Below are 16,294 nucleotides of genomic sequence, written 5' to 3'. Positions count from 1 at the left end.
CCACCATGGGACTGGGACCCCCACTATGGGGACATGGTGGCACCAAGACCCCCACCCTGGAGCTGAGACCCCCATCCTGGGGACACTGTGGGTCTGGGACCCCCGTCTTGGGGACAAGGTGGCACTGAGACCCCCATCATGGACTTGAGACCCCCACCATGGGGTCGTGGTAACATTGGGACCCCCATCATGGGGACACTGTGGGTCTGGGACCCCCACCATGGGGACAAGGTGACATTGGGACCCCCATCATGGACTTGAGACCCCCACCATGGGGACAAGGTGGCACTAAGACCCCCAGCACGGACCTGAGACCCCCACCATGGGGTCGTGGTGACACTGAGACCCCCACCATGGGGTCCTGGTGACATTGGGACCCCCACCCTGGGGTCAGTATGGGACTGAGACCCCCACCATGGGGACATGGTGATATTGGGGACCCCCACCATGGGACTGGGACCCCCCACTATGGGGACAAGGTGGCACCAAGACCCCCACCATGGACTTGGGACCCCCACCATGGGGACAAGGTGACATTGGGACCCCCACCATGGACTTGAGACCCCCACCATGGGGACATGGTGACATTGGGACCCCCACCCTGGGGACATGGTGGCACCAAGACCCCCACCCTGGAGCTGAGACCCCCATCTTGGGGACACTGTGGGTCTGGGACCCCCGTCTTGGGGACAAGGTGGCACCGAGACCCCCATCATGGACTTGAGACCCCCACCGTGGGGTCGTGGTGACATTGGGACCCCCATCATGGGGACATGGTGACATTGGGACCCCCACCCTGGGGGTCACCATGGGGCTGGGACCCCCATCTTGGGGACAAGGTGGCACCAAGACCCCCATCATGGACCTGAGACCCCCACCATGGGGACATGGTGACATTGGGACCCCCACCATGGAGCTGGGACCCCCAGCATGGGGACACTGTGGGTCTGGGACCCCCACCATGGAGCTGGGACCCCCACCATGGGGGACACTGTGGGTCTGGGACCCCCATCTTGGGGACAAGGTGACATTGGGACCCCCACCATGGGGACCTGGTGGCACCAAGACCCCCATCATGGACCTGAGACCCCCACCATGGGGTCGTGGTGACATTGGGACCCCCACCCTGGGGACCCCCCCCCCATTTGGGGGACATTCGACACTTGGGGACTTTGGGGGGGGGGGGGAGGACAACGGACGCCCCCCCCGTTGTCCCCCTTCCTGTTGTCCCCCTGTCCTGCTGTCCCCAAGCCCCCCCCCCCCCCCCAAATGTAAATACGCCCCCCCCCCCCCCCCCCCCATTTTTAAGTTATTCTGGCCCCCATTTGTGACCCCAAATAAAATCGAGGAGCAGCGCGTGGAGATGGGGAGTTGATGGGGATGGGGGGGGGTCGTGGGGTCAGGGGTCGTGGGGGTCAGGGGTCGTGGGGTCAGGGGTCATGGGGTCAGGGGTCGTGGGGTCAGGGGTCGTGGGGTCAGCGGTTATGGGGTGGGATGTGGGGTCGAGGGTAATGGGGGGGGACAGGGGGAGTGGGGCTGGGTTATGGGGTCGGGTTTGGGGTGGGATGTGGGGTCAGGGGTCATAGGGTCAGGGGTTGTGGGGTCAGGGGTCGTGGGGTCAGCGGTTATGGGGTGGGATGTGGGGTCAGGGGTTGTGGGGTCAGTTGTTATGGGGTCGGGGTGTGGGGTCAGTGGGGTGAGGTTATGGGGTCGGTGGTTATGGGGTGGGGTTATGGGGCAATGGGGCTGGGTTATGGGGCCAGTGGTTATGGGGGTGGGATGTGGAGTCAAGGAGAATGGGGTGAGGTTATGGGGTCGCTGGTAATGGGGGAGTTACGGGGTCAGGCGTTATGGGGGGAGACAGGGAGAGTGGGGCTGAGTTATGGGGTCGGGGGTCGTGGGGGTCAGGGGTCGTGGGGTCGGGGGTTATGGGGTGGGTTATGGGGTCACAGGATAATGGGGTGAGGTTATGGGGTCGAGGGTAATGGGGGGGACAGGGGGAGTGAGGCTGGGTATGGGTCGGGTTGTGGGGTCAGGAGGTGTGGGATCGGGGTCAGTGGTAATGGGGGGGTTATGGGGTCGGGTTGTGGGGTTGGGGTCGGGGGTAATGGGGTGAGGTTATGGGGTCAGCAGTTATGGGGTGGGATGTGGGGTCAGTGGGGCTGGGTTATGGGGTTGGGGATTATGGGGTGAGGTTATGGGGCAGTGGGGGCTGGGTTATGGGGGTCGGGTTGTGGGGTCGGGTTATGGGGTCAGGAGGTATGGGGGGGGTTGTGGGGTCGGGGGTTATGGGGTCGGGTTGTGGGGTTGGGGTCGGGGGTAATGGGTAAGGTTATGGGGCCAGTCGTTATGGGGTGGGGTTATGGGGCAGTGGGGCTGGGTTATGGGGTCAGTGGTTTTGGGGTGGGATGTGGGGTCAGTGGGGGTGAGTTATGGGGTCGGGGGGTAATGGGGGGGTTATGGGGTCAAGGACAGTGGGGTGAGGTGTATGGGGTCAGTGGTTATGGGGCTGGGTTATGGGGTCAGTCGTTATGGGGTGGGGACAGGGGAATGGGACTGGGTTATGGGGTTGTGGGTTATGGGGTGGGGTTTTGGGGTCAGTCGTTGTGGGGTGGGATGTGGGGTCAATGGGGTGAGGTTATGGGGTCAGGGGTAATGGGGGGGGTTATGGGGTCAGTCGTTATGGGGGGGGGGACAGGGAGAGTGGGGCTGAGTTATGGGGTCAGGGGTTGTGGGGTGGGATGTGGGGTCAGGCGGAATGGGAAGGGTGTGTGGGGGTTGGGGGTTATGGGGTGGGTTATGGGGTCAAGGTTAATGGGGTGAGGTTATGGGGGTCGGGGGGTAATGGGGGGGACAGGGGGAGTGGGGCTGGGTTATGGGTCGGGTTGTGGGGTCGGGTTGTGGGGTCAGGAGGTGTGGGGGGGGTTATGGGGTCGGGGGTTGTGGGGTCAGGGGTTATGGGGTCGGGGTCAGTGGTTACGGGGGCGGTTATGGGGTCGGGTTGTGGGGTTGGGGTCGGGGGGTAATGGGGTGAGGTTATGGGGTCAGGGGGTAATGGGGTCGGTTGTGGGGCCAGTGGGTTATGGGGTGGGTGAGGGGGAGTGGGGCTGGGTTATGGGGTCGGGGGGTAATGGGGTGGGTTATGGGGTTGGTGGTTATGGGGTGGGGTTATGGGGCAGTGGGGCTGGGTTATGGGGTTGGGGGTTATGGGGTGAGGTTATGGGGTCAGTGGTTATGGGGTGGGGGTTATGGGGCAGTGGGGCTGGGATTATGGGGTCAGCGGTTATGGGGTGGGATGTGGGGTCAAGGAGAATGGGGTGAGGTTATGGGGTCGCTGGTAATGGGGGAGTTATGGGGTCAGGCGTTATGGGGGGAGACAGGGAGAGTGGGGCTGAGTTATGGGGTCAGGGGTTATGGGGTCAGGGGTCGTGGGGTCGGGGGTTATGGGGTGGGTTATGGGGTCAAGGATAATGGGGTGAGGGTTATGGGGTCGAGGGTAATGGGGGGGACAGGGGGAGTGGGGCTGGGTTATGCGGACGGGTTGTGGGGTCGGGTTGTGGGGGTCAGGAGGTGTGGGGGGGGTTATGGGGTCGGGTTGTGGGGTTGGGGTTGGGGGGGTAATGGGGTGAGGTTATGGGGTCAGTGGTTATGGGGTGGGATGTGGGGTCAGTGGGGCTGGGTTATGGGGTCAGGGGTAATGGGGGGGGTTATGGGTCAAGGACAGTGGGGTGAAGTTATGGGGTCGGTGGTTATGGGGTGGGGGCAGAGACAGTGGGGCTGGGTTATGGGGTCGAGGGTAATGGGGTGAGGTTATGGGGTCAGTCGTTATGGGGTGGGGTTATGGGGCAGTGGGGCTGGGTTATGGGGTCGGCTGTTATGGGGTGGCAGTGGGGTGGGGTTATGGGGTCAGGGAGAGGGGGGGTGAGGTTATGGGGTCAGGGGGTAATGGGGGTCAGATGTGGGGTCAGTGGTTGGTGGGGTGGGGGTGTGGGGTCAGTGGGGTGAGGTTATGGGGTCAGGGGTAATGGGGGGGGGACAGGGAGAGTGGGGCTGAGTTATGGGGTCAGGGGTTGTGGGGTGGGATGTGGGGTCAGGCGGAATGGGAAGGGTGTGTGGGGTTGGGGGTTATGGGGTGGGTTATGGGGTCAAGGTTAATGGGGTGAGGTTATGGGGTCGGGAGGGAATGGGGGGGACAGGGGAGTGGGGCTGGGGTTATGGGGTCGGGTTGTGGGGTCAGGAGGTGTGGGGGGGGTTATGGGGTCGGGGGTTGTGGGGTCAGGGGTCATAGGGTCAGGGGTTGTGGGGTCAGGGGTTATGGGGTCAGTCGTTATGGGGTCAGGGAGAGGGGGGTGAGGTTATGGGGTCAGGGGGTAATGGGGTCGGATGTGGGGTCAGTGATTGTGGGGTGGGACGGGGGAGTGGGGCTGGGTTATGGGGTCAGTCGTTATGGGGTCGGGGTGTGGGGTCAGGGGTTATGGGGTGGGATGTGGGGTCAAGGAGAATGGGGTGAGGTTATGGGGTCGGAGGTTATGGGGGGGACAGGGGAGTGGGGCTGGGTTATGGGGTCGGGTTATGGGGTCAGGAGGTGTGGGGGGGGTTATGGGGTCAGGGGTTGTGGGTCAGGGGTTATGGGGGTCGGGGTCAGTGGTTACGGGGGGGGTTATGGGGTCGGGTTGTGGGGGTTGGGGTCAGGGGTAATGGGGTGAGGTTATGGGGTCAGTGGGTTATGGGGTGAGTTGTGGGGTTGGGGTCAGTGGTAATGGGGTCAGGGGTTATGGGGACAATCTCTATGGGGTGGGGTTATGGGGCAGTGGGGCTGGGTTATGGGTCAGTGGTTGTGGGGTGGGATGTGGGGTCAGTGGGGTGAGGTTATGGGGTCAGGGGTAATGGGGGGGGTTATGGGGTCAAGGACAGTGGGGTGAGGTTATGGGGTCGGTGGTTATGGGGTCGGATGTGGGGGTCAGTGGTTGTGGGGTGGGATGTGGGGTCAGTGGGGTGGGTTGTGGGGTTGGGGTCAGTGGTTATGGGGTGAGGTTATGGGGTCGGGGGGTTATGGGGCTGGGTTATGGGGTCAGTCGTTATGGGGTCGGGGTGTGGGGTCAGGGGTTATGGGGTGGGTTATGGGGTCAAGGATATGGGGTGAGGTTATGGGGTTGGAGGTTATGGGGTGGGAGAGGGGGAGTGGGGCTGGGTTATGGGGTCGGGTTGTGGGGTGGGATGTGGGGTCAGGAGGTATGGGGTCGGGGTCAGTGGTTACGGGGGGGTTTATGGGGTCGGGTTGTGGGGTTGGGGTCGGGGGTAATGGGGTGAGGTTATGGGGCCAGTCGTTATGGGGTGGGGCTATGGGGCAGTGGGGCTGGGTTATGGGGCCAAGGCCAATGGCAGTGGGGCTGGGTTATGGGATCAGTGGTTATGGGGTGGGATGTGGGGTCAGTGGGGATGAGGTTATGGGGTCAGGGGTAATGGGGGGGGTTATGGGGTCAAGGACAGTGGGGTGAGGTTATGGGGTCAGTGGTTATGGGGCTGGGTTAAGGGGTCAGTCGTTATGGGGTGGGACAGGGGGAATGGGGCTGGGTTATGGGGTTGTGGGGTTATGGGGTGGGATGTGGGGTCAGTGGTTATGGGGGTGGGATGTGGGTTCACTGGGATGGGGTTATGGGGTCAGTGGTAGTGGGGGGGCTTATGGGGTCAAGGACAGTGGGGTGAGGTTATGGGGTTGGTGGTTATGGGGTGGGGGCAGGGGGAGTGGGGCTGGGTTATGGGGTTGGGGGTTATGGGGTGAGGTTATGGGGTCAGTGGTTGTGGGGTGAGGTTATGGGGCAGTGGGGCTGGGTTATGGGGTCAGCGGTTATGGGGTGGGATGTGGGGTCAGTGGGGTGGGGTTATGGGGTCAGGGGTAATGGGGTGAGGTTATGGGGTCGGTGGTTATGGGGTGGGGGTTATGGGGCAGTGGGGCTGGGTTATGGGGTCGGTTGTTATGGGGTGGCAGTGGGGGGGTTATGGGGTCGGTTATGGGGTCAGTGGGGTGGGTTGTGGGGTTGGGGTCAGCGGTAATGGGGTGGGTTATGGGGTCAATCTCTATGGGGTGGGGTTATGGGGTCAGTCGTTATGGGGGTGGGGTTGTGGGGTCAGACCCCACAGAGCCCATAGAGCCCCTGGGTATCCATAGAGACCCATAGAGACCCATAGGGACCCATAGGGACCCATAGGGACCCATAGGGACCCATAGAGACCCATAGAGACCCATAGGGACCCATAGAGACCCATGGGTGACTCAATGTCCCCCATAGGGAACCATAGAGATCCATGGTGACCCATAGAGACCAATAGAGAACCATAGAGACCCATAGAGGACCCACAGCGACCCATAGAGACCCATAGAGACCCACAGAGACCCATAGAGACCCATAGAGACCCATAGGGACACACAGGGACCCATAGGGACACATAGAGAGCCATAGGGACAGGACACATAGGGACCACAGCGCCACATAGCGACCGGAGGGCCACGCTGCAACCCATGGAGACCCATAGAGACACACAGGGACCCATAGAGACCCATAGAGACCCATAGAGACCCACAGAGACCCACGGAGACCCATGGAGACCCATGGAGACCCATGGAGACCCATAGAGACCCATAGAGACCCATAGAGACCCATAGAGACCCCCAGAGACCCATGGAGACCCAATGTCCCCATAGAGACCCCATAGAGACCCATAGAGACACATAGGGACCCATAGAAACCCTATAGAGACCCATAGAGACCCATAGAGACCCAATGTCCCCATAGAGACCCACAGAGACCCATAGAGACCCATAGAGACCCCATAGAGACCCACAGAGACCCATAGAGACCCATAGAGACACATGGAGACCCAATATCCCCATACAGAGCCATAGAGACCCCATAGAGACCCCATAGAGACCCATAGAGACCCATAGAGACCCATAGAGACCCAATGTCCCCATAGAGACCCATAAAGACCCCATGGAGACCCCATAGAGACCCATAGAGACCCATAGAGACCCATAGAGACCCATAGAGACACATGGAGACCCATAGAGACCCATGGAGACCCACAGAGACCCAATGTCCCATAGAGACCCATGGAGACCCATAGAGACCCCATAGAGACCCACAGAGACCCACAGAGACCCAATGTCCCCATAGAGACTCATACAGACCCCATAGAGACCCATAGAGACCCATAGAGACCCATAGAGACCCATGGAGACCCATAGAGACACATGGAGTCCCATAGAGACCCACGGAAACCCATAGAGACCCATGGAGACCCAATGTCCCCATAGAGACCCATAGAGACCCATAGAGACCCATAGAGACCCAATGTCCCATAGAGACCCATGGAGACCCATAGAGACCCATGGAGGCCCAATGTCCCATAGAGACCCATAGAGACCCCATCGAGACCCATAGAGACCCATGGAGACCCACAGAGACCCATGGAGACCCAATGTCCCCATAGAGACCCATAGAGACCCCATAGAGACCCCATAGAGACCCATAGAAACCCAATATCCCCATAGAGACCCCACAGAGACCCAGAGAGACCCATAGGGACCCATAGAGACCCATAGAGACCCATGGAGACCCAATGTCCCCATAGGGACCCATAGAGACCCACAGAGACCCACAGAGACCCACAGAGACCCATGGAGATCCAATGTCCCCATAGAGACCCATAGAGACCCACAGAGACCCATAGAGACCCATGGAGACCCACAGAGACCCATAGAGACCCATGGAGACCCAATGTCCCCATACAGACCCATACAGACCCACAGACCCATAGAGACCCATAGAGACCCACAGAGACCCAATGTCCCCATAGAGACCCACAGAGACCCAATGTCCCCATAGAGACCCACAGAGACCCGCAGAGACCCACAGAGACCCATGGAGATCCAATGTCCCCATACAGACCCATACAGACCCACAGACCCATAGAGACCCATAGAGATCCTCAGAGACCCAATGTCCCCATAGAGACCCATAGATACCCAAGAGACCCATAGAGACCCATCAAGACCCCATAGAGACCCACTGAGACGCACAGAGACCGTATAAAGACCCCCCAGAGCCCCACTTTATTGCAGCCCCCCGGCCCTGATTCGGGGTCCCCCCATCCGCCCCACAGCTCCTGCGGTCGGGCAGGCGGCGATCTGTGGGGCCGTGGGTCGCTGGGTTGTGGGGCGGCGTTCACTTCTGGGCCGGGATCATGGCGTCTATGGGGTGGTTCTGCTCCAACTTCTTCTCCATCTCCACCATCAGTTTGACCCCACAGAGACACATGGAGACCCATAGAGACCCACAGAGACCCAGAGAGACCCACAGAGACCCATAGAGACCCAATATCCCCATAGCCACCCCACAGAGACCCCATAGAGACCCATAGAGACCCACAGAGACCCAATGTCCCCATAGAGACCCCATAGAGACCCATAGAGACCCAGAGAGACCCATGGAGACCCATTGACACCCAATGTCCCCATAGATAGCCATGGAGACCCACAGAGACCCCATAGAGACCCATAGAGACCCAGAGAGACCCAATGTCCCCATAGGGACCCCACAGAGACCCATAGAGACCCAGAGAGACCCACGGAGACCCATAGAGACCCATAGAGACCCATGTAGACCCAATGTCCCCACAGAGACCCACAGAGACCCACAGAGACCCACAGAGACCCATGTAGACCCAATGTCCCCACAGAGACCCACAGAGACCCACAGAGACCCATAGAGACCCAATGTCCCCATAGAGACCCATAGAGACCCACAGAGACCCATAGAGACCCATAGAGACCCATGGAGACCCAATGTCTTCATAGGGACCCATAGAGACCCCATAGAGACCCAATGTCCTCATAGAGGCCCATAGAGACCCATAGACACCCATAGAGACCCAATGTCCCCATAGAGACCCATAGAGACCCAATGTACCCACAGAGACCCATCAAGACCCCATAGAGACCCACTGAGACGCACAGAGACCGTATAAAGACCCCACAGAGCCCCACTTTATTGCAGCCCCCCGGCCCTGATTCGGGGTCCCCCCATCCGCCCCACAGCTCCTGCGGTCGGGCAGGCGGCGATCTGTGGGGCCGTGGGTCGGTGGGTTGTGGGGCGGCGTTCACTTCTGGGCCGGGATCATGGCGTCTATGGGGTGGTTCTGCTCCAACTTCTTCTCCATCTCCACCATCAGTTTGAGCCCATAGAGACACATGGAGACCCATAGAGACCCATAGAGACCCATAGAGACCCCATAGAGACCCATAGAGACCCATGGAGACTCATAGAGACCCATGGAGACCCACGGAGACCCATAGAGACCCATGGAGACCCATAGAGACCCATGGAGACCCATGGAGACCCATAGAGACCCACAGAGACCCATAGAGGCCCATAGAGACCCATAGAGACCCATAGAGACCCATAGAGACCCACAGAGACCCATAGAGACCCATGGAGACCCATAGAGACCCATAGGGACCCATAGAGTCCCATAGAGACCCATAGAGACCCATAGAGACCCATAGACACCCATAGAGACCCATAGGGACCCATAGAGACCCATGGAGACCCATGGAGACCCACAGAGACCCATAGAGACCCAATGTCCCCATAGGGACCCATAGAGACCCATGGAGACCCATAGAGACCCACAGAGACCCATGGAGACCCATAGAGACACATGGAGACCCATAGAGACCCATGGAGACCCACAGAGACCCATGGAGACCCATAGAGACCCATGGAGACCCATAGAGACCCATAGAGACCCATAGAGACCCATAGAGACACATGGAGACCCATGGAGACCCATAGAGACCCATGGAGACCCATAGAGACACATGGAGACCCATAGAGACCCATGGAGACCCATAGAGACCCATGGAGACCCAATGTCCCCATAGAGACCCATAGAGACCCACAGAGACCCATAGAGACCCACAGAGACCCATGGAGACCCATAGAGACCCATGGAGACCCAATGTCCCATAGAGACCCCATAGAGACCCATAGCGACCCATAGAGACCCATAGAGACCCCATAGAGACCCTTAGGGACCCATAGAGACCCATAGAGACCCATGGAGACCCAATGTCCCATAGAGACCCATGGAGACCCATAGAGACCCACAGAGACCCATAGAGACCCATGGAGACCCAATGTCCCATAGAGACCCATAGAGACCCACAGAGACCCGCAGAGACCCACAGAGACCCATGGAGATCCAATGTCCCCATACAGACCCATACAGACCCACAGACCCATAGAGACCCATAGAGATCCTCAGAGACCCAATGTCCCCATAGAGACCCATAGATACCCAAGAGACCCACAGAGACCCATCAAGACCCCATAGAGACCCACTGAGACGCACAGAGACCGTATAAAGACCCCCCAGAGCCCCACTTTATTGCAGCCCCCCGGCCCTGATTCGGGGTCCCCCCATCCGCCCCACAGCTCCTGCGGTCGGGCAGGCGGCGATCTGTGGGGCCGTGGGTCGCTGGGTTGTGGGGCGGCGTTCACTTCTGGGCCGGGATCATGGCGTCTATGGGGTGGTTCTGCTCCAACTTCTTCTCCATCTCCACCATCAGTTTGACCCCACAGAGACACATGGAGACCCATAGAGACCCACAGAGACCCAGAGAGACCCACAGAGACCCATAGAGACCCAATATCCCCATAGCCACCCCACAGAGACCCCATAGAGACCCATAGAGACCCACAGAGACCCAATGTCCCCATAGAGACCCCATAGAGACCCATAGAGACCCAGAGAGACCCATGGAGACCCATTGACACCCAATGTCCCCATAGATAGCCATGGAGACCCACAGAGACCCCATAGAGACCCATAGAGACCCAGAGAGACCCAATGTCCCCATAGGGACCCCACAGAGACCCATAGAGACCCAGAGAGACCCACGGAGACCCATAGAGACCCATAGAGACCCATGTAGACCCAATGTCCCCACAGAGACCCACAGAGACCCACAGAGACCCACAGAGACCCATGTAGACCCAATGTCCCCACAGAGACCCACAGAGACCCACAGAGACCCATAGAGACCCAATGTCCCCATAGAGACCCATAGAGACCCACAGAGACCCATAGAGACCCATAGAGACCCATGGAGACCCAATGTCTTCATAGGGACCCATAGAGACCCCATAGAGACCCAATGTCCTCATAGAGGCCCATAGAGACCCATAGACACCCATAGAGACCCAATGTCCCCATAGAGACCCATAGAGACCCAATGTACCCACAGAGACCCATCAAGACCCCATAGAGACCCACTGAGACGCACAGAGACCGTATAAAGACCCCACAGAGCCCCACTTTATTGCAGCCCCCCGGCCCTGATTCGGGGTCCCCCCATCCGCCCCACAGCTCCTGCGGTCGGGCAGGCGGCGATCTGTGGGGCCGTGGGTCGGTGGGTTGTGGGGCGGCGTTCACTTCTGGGCCGGGATCATGGCGTCTATGGGGTGGTTCTGCTCCAACTTCTTCTCCATCTCCACCATCAGTTTGAGCCCATAGAGACACATGGAGACCCATAGAGACCCATAGAGACCCATAGAGACCCCATAGAGACCCATAGAGACCCATGGAGACTCATAGAGACCCATGGAGACCCACGGAGACCCATAGAGACCCATGGAGACCCATAGAGACCCATGGAGACCCATGGAGACCCATAGAGACCCACAGAGACCCATAGAGGCCCATAGAGACCCATAGAGACCCATAGAGACCCATAGAGACCCACAGAGACCCATAGAGACCCATGGAGACCCATAGAGACCCATAGGGACCCATAGAGTCCCATAGAGACCCATAGAGACCCATAGAGACCCATAGACACCCATAGAGACCCATAGGGACCCATAGAGACCCATGGAGACCCATGGAGACCCACAGAGACCCATAGAGACCCAATGTCCCCATAGGGACCCATAGAGACCCATGGAGACCCATAGAGACCCACAGAGACCCATGGAGACCCATAGAGACACATGGAGACCCATAGAGACCCATGGAGACCCACAGAGACCCATGGAGACCCATAGAGACCCATGGAGACCCATAGAGACCCATAGAGACCCATAGAGACCCATAGAGACACATGGAGACCCATGGAGACCCATAGAGACCCATGGAGACCCATAGAGACACATGGAGACCCATAGAGACCCATGGAGACCCATAGAGACCCATGGAGACCCAATGTCCCCATAGAGACCCATAGAGACCCACAGAGACCCATAGAGACCCACAGAGACCCATGGAGACCCATAGAGACCCATGGAGACCCAATGTCCATAGAGACCCATAGAGACCCATAGCGACCCATAGAGACCCATAGAGACCCCATAGAGACCCCTTAGGGACCCATAGAGACCCATAGAGACCCATGGAGACCCAATGTCCCATAGAGACCCATGGAGACCCATAGAGACCCACAGAGACCCATAGAGACCCATGGAGACCCAATGTCCCATAGAGACCCATAGAGACCCACAGAGACCCGCAGAGACCCACAGAGACCCATGGAGATCCAATGTCCCCATACAGACCCATACAGACCCACAGACCCATAGAGACCCATAGAGATCCTCAGAGACCCAATGTCCCCATAGAGACCCATAGATACCCAAGAGACCCACAGAGACCCATCAAGACCCCATAGAGACCCACTGAGACGCACAGAGACCGTATAAAGACCCCCCAGAGCCCCACTTTATTGCAGCCCCCCGGCCCTGATTCGGGGTCCCCCCATCCGCCCCACAGCTCCTGCGGTCGGGCAGGCGGCGATCTGTGGGGCCGTGGGTCGGTGGGTTGTGGGGCGGCGTTCACTTCTGGGCCGGGATCATGGCGTCTATGGGGTGGTTCTGCTCCAACTTCTTCTCCATCTCCACCATCAGTTTGAGCCCATAGAGACACATGGAGACCCATAGAGACCCATAGAGACCCATAGAGACCCCATAGAGACCCCATAGAGACCCATGGAGACTCATAGAGACCCATGGAGACCCACGGAGACCCATAGAGACCCATGGAGACCCATAGAGACCCATGGAGACCCATGGAGGACCCATAGAGACCCACAGAGACCCATAGAGGCCCATAGAGACCCATAGAGACCCATAGAGACCCATAGAGACCCACAGAGACCCATAGAGACCCATGGAGACCCATAGAGACCCATAGGGACCCATAGAGTCCCATAGAGACCCATAGAGACCCATAGAGACCCATAGACACCCATAGAGACCCATAGGGACCCATAGAGACCCATGGAGACCCATGGAGACCCACAGAGACCCATAGAGACCCAATGTCCCCATAGGGACCCATAGAGACCCATGGAGACCCATAGAGACCCACAGAGACCCATGGAGACCCATAGAGACACATGGAGACCCATAGAGACCCATGGAGACCCACAGAGACCCATGGAGACCCATAGAGACCCATGGAGACCCATAGAGACCCATAGAGACCCATAGAGACCCATAGAGACACATGGAGACCCATGGAGACCCATAGAGACCCATGGAGACCCATAGAGACACATGGAGACCCATAGAGACCCCATGGAGACCCATAGAGACCCATGGAGACCAAATGTCCCCATAGAGACCCATAGAGACCCACAGAGACCCATAGAGACCCACAGAGACCCATGGAGACCCATAGAGACCCATGGAGACCCAATGTCCCATAGAGACCCCATAGAGACCCATAGCGACCCATAGAGACCCATAGAGACCCCATAGAGACCCTTAGGGACCCATAGAGACCCATAGAGACCCATGGAGACCCAATGTCCCATAGAGACCCATGGAGACCCATAGAGACCCACAGAGACCCATAGAGACCCATTGTCCCCATAGAGACCCATAGAGACCCACAGAGACCCATAGATACCCATAGAGACCCATGGAGACCCACTGACACCCAATGTCCCCATAGATAGCCATGGAGACCCACAGTGACCCCATAGAGAACCTATAGAGACCCATGGAGACCCACAGAGACCCATAGAGACCCACAGTGACCCACAGAGACCCAATGTCCCCATAGGGACCCATAGAGACCCAGAGACCCACAGAGACCCATCAAGACCCACTGAGACGCACAGAGACCGTATAAAGACCCCACAGAGCCCCACTTTATTGCAGCCCCCCCGGCCCTGATTCGGGGTCCCCCCATCCGCCCCACAGCTCCTGCGGTCGGGCAGGCGGCGATCTGTGGGGCCGTGGGTCGGTGGGTTGTGGGGCGGCGTTCACTTCTGGGCCGGGATCATGGCGTCTATGGGGTGGTTCTGCTCCAACTTCTTCTCCATCTCCACCATCAGTTTGAGCCCATAGAGACACATGGAGACCCATAGAGACCCATAGAGACCCATAGAGACCCCATAGAGACACATGGAGACCCATAGAGACCCACGGAGACCCATGGAGACCCATAGAGACCCCATAGAGACCCATAGAGACCCATAGAGACCCATGGAGACCCATGGAGACCCATAGAGACCCACAGAGACCCACAGAGACCCATAGAGACCCATGGAGACCCAATGTCCCCATAGAGACCCATAGAGACCCATAGAGACCCCATAGAGACCCCATAGAGACCCATAGAGACCCATGGAGACCCATAGAGACCCATGGAGACCCATAGGGACCCATAGAGAACCATAGAGAGCCATTGAGACCCATAGAGAGAAATAGAGACCCATAGAGACCCATAGAGACCCACAGAGACCCCATAGAAACCCAATATCCCCATAGAGACCCCACAGAGACCCAGAGAGACCCATAGAGACCCATAGAGACCCATAGAGACCCAATGTCCCCTTAGAGACCCATAGAGACCCAGAGAGACCCAGAAAGACCCACAGAGACCCATGGAGACCCATAGAGACCCAATGTCCCCATAGAGAGACAGAGACCCACAGAGACCCATAGAGACCCATAGAGACCCATAGAGACCCATAGGGACCCATAGGGACCCATAGAGACCTAATGTCCCCATAGAGACCCCATAGAGACCCATAGAGACCCATAGAAACCCTATAGAGACCCATAGAGACCCACAGAGACCCAATGTCCCCATAGAGACCCATAGAGACCCATAGAGACCCATAGACACCCAAGAGACCCACAGAGACCCATCAAGACCCCATAGAGACCCACTGAGACGCACAGAGACCCATAGAGACCCATCAAGACCCCATAGAGACCCACTGAGACGCACAGAGACCGTATAAAGACCCCACAGAGCCCCACTTTATTGCAGCCCCCCGGCCCTGATTCGGGGTCCCCCCATCCGCCCCACAGCTCCTGCGGTCGGGCAGGCGGCGATCTGTGGGGCCGTGGGTCGCTGGGTTGTGGGGCGGCGTTCACTTCTGGGCCGGGATCATGGCGTCTATGGGGTGGTTCTGCTCCAACTTCTTCTCCATCTCCACCATCAGTTTGAGCCCATAGAGACACATGGAGACCCATAGAGACCCATAGAGACCCATAGAGACCCCATAGAGACACATGGAGACCCATAGAGACCCACGGAGACCCATGGAGACCCATAGAGACCCCATAGAGACCCATAGAGACCCATAGAGACCCATGGAGACCCATGGAGACCCATAGAGACCCACAGAGACCCACAGAGACCCATAGAGACCCATGGAGACCCAATGTCCCCATAGAGACCCATAGAGACCCATAGAGACCCCATAGAGACCCCATAGAGACCCATAGAGACCCATGGAGACCCATAGAGACCCATGGAGACCCATAGGGACCCATAGAGAACCATAGAGAGCCATTGAGACCCATAGAGAGAAATAGAGACCCATAGAGACCCATAGAGACCCACAGAGACCCCATAGAAACCCAATATCCCCATAGAGACCCCACAGAGACCCAGAGAGACCCATAGAGACCCATAGAGACCCATAGAGACCCAATGTCCCCTTAGAGACCCATAGAGACCCAGAGAGACCCAGAAAGACCCACAGAGACCCATGGAGACCCATAGAGACCCAATGTCCCCATAGAGAGACAGAGACCCACAGAGACCCATAGAGACCCATAGAGACCCATAGAGACCCATAGGGACCCATAGGGACCCATAGAGACCTAATGTCCCCATAGAGACCCCATAGAGACCCATAGAGACCCATAGAAACCCTATAGAGACCCATAGAGACCCACAGAGACCCAATGTCCCCATAGAGACCCATAGAGAC

The sequence above is a fragment of the Lagopus muta genome, chromosome 30 (genome assembly GCF_023343835.1).
Source record: "Lagopus muta isolate bLagMut1 chromosome 30, bLagMut1 primary, whole genome shotgun sequence".
In the NCBI taxonomy this organism is placed as follows: Eukaryota; Metazoa; Chordata; class Aves; order Galliformes; family Phasianidae; genus Lagopus; species Lagopus muta.
The sequence above is the reverse complement of the archived record's forward strand: the minus strand, read 5'-3'. Positions refer to the sequence as shown.